This window comes from Pinus tabuliformis, chromosome 1_2 (genome assembly GCF_031772625.1).
Source record: "Pinus tabuliformis cultivar Carrire ecotype Pingquan chromosome 1_2, CPIR1, whole genome shotgun sequence".
NCBI classification, from domain to species: Eukaryota; Viridiplantae; Streptophyta; class Pinopsida; order Pinales; family Pinaceae; genus Pinus; species Pinus tabuliformis.
The window spans coordinates 115,454,032-115,462,018 of NC_142298.1; the positions used below are offsets into that span (position 1 = coordinate 115,454,032).

Below are 7,987 nucleotides of genomic sequence, written 5' to 3' on the forward strand. Positions count from 1 at the left end.
CTCAATAGCCCAACAATGTTGATTTCCTAAAAAGGTAATACACCATGTAGGAGAGATAGGAATATACCATAGACACAAGACTCAACCCATGCGTAGGTAAACTTGGCTAGAAGACAAACTTAAAAATATGCTTAAAGGTTCATGGATCGACAATGGGAAGTTAGAGTTTGACAACCCCTAGAATTCATAAACGAAAACTAAACATATCTATACTCGAACCCACGATTTCCTTGTGGCCTCATAGATTGGAAAAGTTGAGCTAAGAAGGCCTTCAACAATGGTAGACTTGTGAGAGATTTTTCAGCGAAAATCATATGGAGTACCATCTCTCACAATGGTGATATGGATCACAGAACTCTATAATGGTAGACTTCCTAGAGATGGGTAGGGATGGAATATGAATGACCTAGAACTTGTGGCTGAGCTGGAAGGTTGAAGCCAAGAAGTGCATAATTTCATTGCAGCCATCTACAGCTCGCTCTACATGACACTAGAGATGAATGTGCTACCCTACCCTCCTCTCTGTGACAAATCATGTCTCCACATTGTAAACCCTTACAACCCTGTGGATTACATGGCCAATATTTGGCTATGCCTCTTTTGTTACGAGTGAAACCCCATGATCAATGAGAGAAATGTCTTTGCCGAGATTTTCCCGTAGTATGCAACCATCGAGTAGGCAAGTTTTGTCAACTGGGCTTCAAACCAAAACCCTATCTTTATGTTCGTGTTGGATACCTACGCGATCAAAGAGGAATGGGGGTACGTGAAATAGGCCCTGCGCTAGGACATAAATATATATTCAGATAATACTCTGGTGAGGATAATTACATTGGGGACTCAAGTTCATGTGCATGAACTGGGGTTTGGAGATCTATTCAAAACTTACGTTTTTAGGGGTTCCAAGGAGATTTCAAAAGAGCATATTTTGCATCAGCTGGGGCTTACAAGCCTCGGCCTGGATTTCTCAAGGCAGCGGCAGTTGGTGGGATGTCAGGCAGAGGTGTTTGAATGGTGCTACTATCGGTGCAACCAATTGATTCTTGTTTGCAGTGTTGGATTGCAACACAGATTGAATTTTCTATGTACCTATCGTCCCGGGTGTTTTTTCTTTTGATCTCTGATGGAGTTTATTTGAATCGGGTTCCATTTAATTCATTTTCGGAAACTTCAATTTTTGTTCTTGAAAGTGAACATGTTAAGCTATCGTTATATTAAGCGTTACATAAAAATAGGTTATGTCCAACCTGCCCGTGAAATAAAGAAATTTTATTAGATCCAATTCCCGTGTCTAGTCTTTTCAAATTTTTCTTGATGGAGTTAGATTTTTATGCCCTATTTAGTGGTTTGTTTTGATATCTGAGGGAGTAGCTGGAAATTCTAATCCATATAAAAAATCAACCTATTTTCTTTTGGAGTTTGGCCTATACTTATATTTCATGAAAACCATACCGATCTCGAAAATCTTATAACTCAGTTGTTCAATTACAGAAACAAGATGTTGAAAATTCAACATCATTCATCCAATTCTCTGATTAAAATTCTAAATCAAGTTTTGATATTCAACTTTGATTCTAAGAGGAGAGGCCTTATAGAAAAGGTAGATGGAAAAGGACTGAAAAGTAAACATAACCTTAATTATAATTGGAAGAAAACTGAATCCTACATCACTAAATGGGATGCAATTGTCATGTCATAAAATTATGCATGTCAAGGAATTTTTACCTTAAAATAACATATCTTAACCAACCCATGCAAGCAATGAAAGTGCATGAGATCTAGCTACCTACATTTTTCCTTTTTCAATTTTCTTATTGTAGTTAGAATCCCATGATCCTCATAGTGTTATGCATTTGAATCTTAATCTAGAATAGAATAACCTACATTATGTTTACAGATAGTAACAGAAATCTCTTTTCTACTTTTTATTTTATCCTGTAATTACATTCCATGAAAACCATGCCAATTTAAGACATTTAAGTTGGAATTATTGTCATTGATGGCAAAGGAGTAGCACAAGGGAAACAAAGATAAAGAAGTAGCAAATGTAAAGTAGCAAGAAGACTAGCAAGGTATGCAGGAGGAAGGGACAAAGGAGCAGCAAGGTAAGAGTAGTAATAAGGTCAATAAAGGGGGAAAACAGAAGATCCAGATCAACAAAGAACATTGTGCTCACAATGGGATAATCAACATTTCGGGTTTAGTTGAGAGGCTCACTATCAATGCCAAAATAATTGTCAATGGAATACTTGATGACAATAGGACAAAAGAGCAACAAGTACCTTCATGGTTTGGTATAACATTGATGTTGGCATGTTGATGGCTTGGTGTTTGTGTTGAAAACATGTTGATGTCTTTATGCTTGGATAATGTTGCTGAGATTGTTTAATGAATAATTTGGGGTGAGGCTAGTTTGTTGTTAAGCTGAATTATTGTGATGCAAAGGCAATAATCCATGATAGAAAATGAAAGACTCCATGAAAACAAAGGTAAGATTCCATGAGAGCAAAACAAGACTCCAGGAGGTTAAGGCAATGGCATGAAGAAAAGATGAATTTGATCATATAGATGGATTTGGAGAGTGAATGTTGCATATATATGCTTGCATTATTTTCATATGTTGAGTGCATATTGTTTACATTGTAGAATGTTTTCATGAATTGTGGTGGTATAATGTTGTTCTTGGCACTATGTTGATATTGATGCACCTAATTATTATAGATGGCTGAAATAATATCAGGTGAAGCACTTATTTATTTTATAATAGTCAAATTTGAAGAGTTTGGAGACAAATGAGTGGAAGGAAAAGGGTCAAGCCTATTCACTTCATATTCTTTTGTGGAATAGAAATAACCAACAAATTATATTTATAAATGATGTTTTTTTTTGGAAGAAAAAGCGAGGTTAGATAGTTGGAGAATTTGTGAGAGTAGATTGAGGGGTTATACAGTAGTAGTTATATGAAGGTTATGTGAAGCAGATTTGAAGGGAAGAACAGGTAGAAATCAAGATGGAGATATGAATAATTTATGACCAGGTAAACCAACACAATGATGTTTCTAGGTAGAAATCAAGATGGAGATATGAATAATTTATGACTAGGTAAACCAACACAATGATGTTTCTAGTTTTCATCACGAGATTGTAGTCTCCTTTCAAGTAGTGGCTTGATAAATATCAGGTTGGAGCCTATTGAGGTAGGAGCCTCTTGTGGGTTGTAGACTACAAAAAACATATGAGAGTTGGAGCTTCCTTTCATGTTGTAGCTTGTTGAAATTTGAAGTAGCAGCCTCCTATAGGTTGGAGCCTACAAAAAATCAGATGTAGTAAGGAGTAGGAGCTTGCCTTTGCATATCAACAATAATAAAATTGTGGTTTTCTCCATTTATGGGTTTCAACATATATCTAGTGTGGATGTGTGTTGTTATTATGTGTTGATGTGATGCTTTGGTTTTCTCATTACTTCTTGTTCATATATTGAATTTGTTGGTCATTATCTATTAAGTTGTTCATGTATTGATTTAGTTAATGAGTTTAATAAAAATAATTTTAATGACCATGAAAACACTAAGTTGATTCACTCCCCTCTAAGTTTAGTCAAGTTTTCATCAATTGGTATCCGAGTTGGTTCCTTCAGTGTAAGACTAATAGCTTGAAGGCAGATTTGGTTGAATCATGGACTATCAAAGTGTACCTATGCTTAGTTCATCGAACTTTTATGAATGGAGAGATAAGGTTAAAACATAACTAAAACCTTATGGCCCTAATGTATGGAAGCTTGTATGTGATGGCTACTATGAAGACTCCCCCTCTACCCAAGAAAAATAGTGGAATGCTAGGGAAAAGTGTGTTATATTTAACAATATTCATAATAAGGATCTTGATATAGTAATAGATTTAACATTTGCAAAATAAATTTGGGATAGATTGCAGCTCATGCATGAAGGAGACACTAGTAGTTCCAGATTCAGAAAAGAGAAGTAAAAGAGCAAAAGAGCGGGAAGAAAAAGTTTTTTCAAAAATAAATTTTTCAATCAAATGAGACTTGTTTTGCATCTCATTCTTGTGAAATAAATTTAACTAAAGATCAAGCCAAGCTTGACATAGCCTTAACTGAAATAGAAAGATTGAAGAATGAAATCAAAGACCTGAAGAAAGTTGTGCATATATGTGATGAGAGAGAGCATGAGTACAAGGAAGAAATTGTTAGTCTAAAGACATTGCTTGAAGAAGCAAGGAGATTAGGAGAGGTTATGAACAATCAACTAAAGGAGAAAGAGGTACAATATGGAAATTTAGAGGTTGAGATTGTCTCAACTAGAAGTGATCTAGATGAAAAGAAAACTTTGTGTAGAAAGCTAGAAGAGGAGATTGTATCCATGAAGGACTAGAAAGATAAGAGAAGTAACTCAAAGGAAGCCATAAAGGATAATGAAGTTTTGAAAAGACCTCCAGGAGAGGTAGCCAAGAATGACATGATTGGAAAAGAAATAAACAAAAACAATTGACAAAATCAAAGTGGAAAGAATGAATTGAGATGTCCTTTGAAAAAAGGTCATTTGCACCTAATGATAAGTTGAACAAATTTGGAAGATCCCAAAAGAGATTTTTTTCTCCCTTGAAGAACACCAATTGTCTTTCTCGCCATGAATATGGACATATTGCAGCAGAATGTAAGAGAAAGAAAATCAAAATAAATCAGGAGATGCAACAACTAGAAGGATCCTTCGCAAACAATCACAAAAGGAAATCAACTACCAGGTACACAAATAAATTTTATGGTTACTGTCATTTATGTAATGAATTTGTACATAAATTTGTTGAATACAAAGTGTATATGAAGAAAAACATGAATGAAAATAGATGCACATCATTCTTTTTATTTATTGGCCACATAAGATGTTTTGTGTGTAATAATTTTGGCCACAAAGCTAAGGATTGTAAGTTTCCCTATATTCTAAAGAGAACTAGAAAAAATATGGAAGCAACATCGAGAAGAGAAAACTATGAAAGAAATGCAAACAAGAGAAAGAAACCTATGAAAGTATGGAAGAGGAAGAATAATGAACAACCAGTGACCTAGCTTGGCCTTAGGGAGAGTTGCTCATGGAAGCATTGAATGAAGACCTATGTGACTCTATATTCAATAATCATTCAAAAATACATAACAAGAATTAAGAATCTTGATGGTGCAAAGGATGGATAATATCTGATGGCTCCCCTTCTAAATTCATAGGACATAATGTATATTTCTCACCACTTAGGGAAAGAGAATGCAGCGAGGATATTGGTTGTGAAGAGAAGAAAACAAATCTTTTTGGTACCAAGAAAGAGGTGTTAATCATGCTTATATATTTGAAATATACCATGGATACTTAGTTTTTTTTAAGAGCAAAGGACATGTTCGATTGAAGGAATCTAACACAAGAAATGACATTGTCTATGGGAGGACAGAGTTTGGGAGGACAGAGTTTTTGCTAGGAGATGCAACGCATCAGTTCTGTTTAATGCTATGATGATGAAAATCATAGATAATTTTTTACAGCTAAATATATGGAAATGAAGAAGATAAAATAAAATATAACAACAGATAGTAAGGGAGGAAAACAAAAATCAAGGATGGTGCACGCTGGTTTAACTGGAACAATGAAAGTCAAGTCCACATCTATGGTTGAAAAAACCATCACTAAGATTTGAATTCCACCTTAGCCAAGCATCAATCTCTTTCACGTCATGAAGTTACCACATTCCGAAAAGAGACAACCTGTAGCCTTACAGTATCTTTTGTGTATCAGAGCACCTGCTAAAGCACTCCCAACGAAACTATAGTACATAGTAGCTCAATGAAGAATGCACAAAAAAATAAAATCAAAATAGACCTGTTTCATTCAAATAGAAAGAGTGATCCCCCTCAAGCTAGTGCCTATGAAATGGGTTCGATGGGACTCTAGCTCCTTCAATTGATGTGGTCGAGGTTCAAATGGTGTCTTCTTTGGTCGTTCAAACTACTATTAGTCCACATATGAGGGAGGCATATATGCAGTGAAATGACCAACAACGACCAAAGTTATTAATATTTCTTGTAACTGTTACACATAGAAGGTTTTGAATGAGTACTTGGGCTAATCAAGCATTGGAATCTTTGCACAAAGTAGACGGAGGTGATCAGTTACTTCTCGAGATACACCCTCATATTTCGCATGAAGTTAACGAGGACAGAGATTACAGAAATGAGCATTACATATCATGTGTTATCTGAAGAATGAATTAAAATGTATCCAAAGGACGAGCATGTTAGATACATGGAGCATTAATACTTTTTTCAATGTGCATATTCTACTACAACACTCGTTATTAACATATATTTGTATATTACATGCAGTGTATTAATTGTGACAATACCACACAATCACGACATAGTTGGCAATACAGTGGAAATTCCTCCAAGAGACAAACCTGACATTAATTTTCAGCAAACGTTGTTGAGATGGAACACTAGATGTTAATTAATGCAAGTCTGGAACATACATTATCGACTTGAAATGTTAGAGGTTTGAATGCCAACATACGATGTTGTGAAATTTCTCTACTACCAACAAATCAAAGGACAGTTACATAGAATGTAGAGGACTGTGATTTAGATGATATTTAATTATGTAATTCCCATGTGACCAAGTCGACAGAGAAATGCACAGTGATATGATGAGAATGTAGTAAAGAAGAATGGTAATAATTTTAACAGATGTCAGGACAAAGGATTCTATGAGGACTGAAAATAAATGAGAACACCAAAGAATAATGCACTCAGTACACCTGAGAACGTCCGAATTTCTTTCCTGCAGTGTTCGATTTCTTCAACATTTCGTGATAGATAATTTCATATTTCTTTTGTTGGGCCAAAATATCTAGATTTTGATAATATCTCACCACAGGTGTGAAGAAATAAATATCTCACTGCAATATCTCACAGAAGGGGCATTAAATAAGTGAAATCCCAACCACCTATGAATATCGAACACTGTTATCCATGACTCGCGGCTCCTTCAATACTCCAAAGTGGTACGCACAACGTATATGCCATAGTGAAGCAAGGTATTCTTTCATTTCCTTCTCGATTCTTGGTTTTATCCATTAACACCGTATATACCATACAAGGAATTTCCATTTGTATTTGAAAATGAGTCCTGACTTGAGTGTAACCCTGGTTGTGGCGGTTTGATTGTCAGTTACATCAATAGTATTGATTAACCACGATGGCCACTGACTACCTTTGAAATGGCTACTTCAAAGTCACATGGAGGGCTTGAAGCTATCCCCACACAAATGATATTAAGCCCTTATGTCGCTCAATGAAGACCTTGATACGCTCTCATCCTTAGTTTCCCATTCAACAATCTAAAGCCTATCAAGCTTATTAGATTGGGTGGCAAGGTCATATATAGTTATTATATATAATCCGCGCTACTGGAAGCCAGAAATGCTATACGTTATCTGTTTAATTTGAGAAGCATTAGAGCAACGCTTAATTGGAGAAACAATTAATATGTCATCATGGTTGATATTATTTTTTGACAGTATGTTCTTATTTCATTTATATGTTTTATGCACCCATATTGCAGTTGAATTCCTATTTCCAGACATGTAAATTGCAGATATGGCATTAGTGTTATAATATATATATATATATATCAACATATAATGGTGGTTTCCAATATCTCGTTGGTTGCGAGCATTAAATCGAATCTCAATGACCTATATGCCTTATTGATTGGCCGAACATGTATGCTGGAGATCTTCAGATTATAGTAAATATTACAGTGCGTATGGTGGAAATCCAAAAATGTTATGGTTCTTATTCTCTAGCCACTTCATGTCATATAACGGTTCATTATATAAAGCAACAACGCAAGATTGTGTGTCATTTTATGTCACTGTAACTAGAAAGATGATGATGTAATCGTTTGGGTATGGATCTCTAATGCAGACA

The 7,987-nt window shown here is 35.2% G+C and overlaps 1 pseudogene; it reads left to right on the plus strand.

Annotated features, from left to right (window-relative positions):
• The first annotated feature begins 362 nt into the window (after window positions 1–362).
• Window positions 363–1,117, plus strand: LOC149204782 (protein transport protein SEC23 E-like; annotated as a pseudogene).
• Window positions 1,118–7,987: the final 6,870 nt, after the last annotated feature.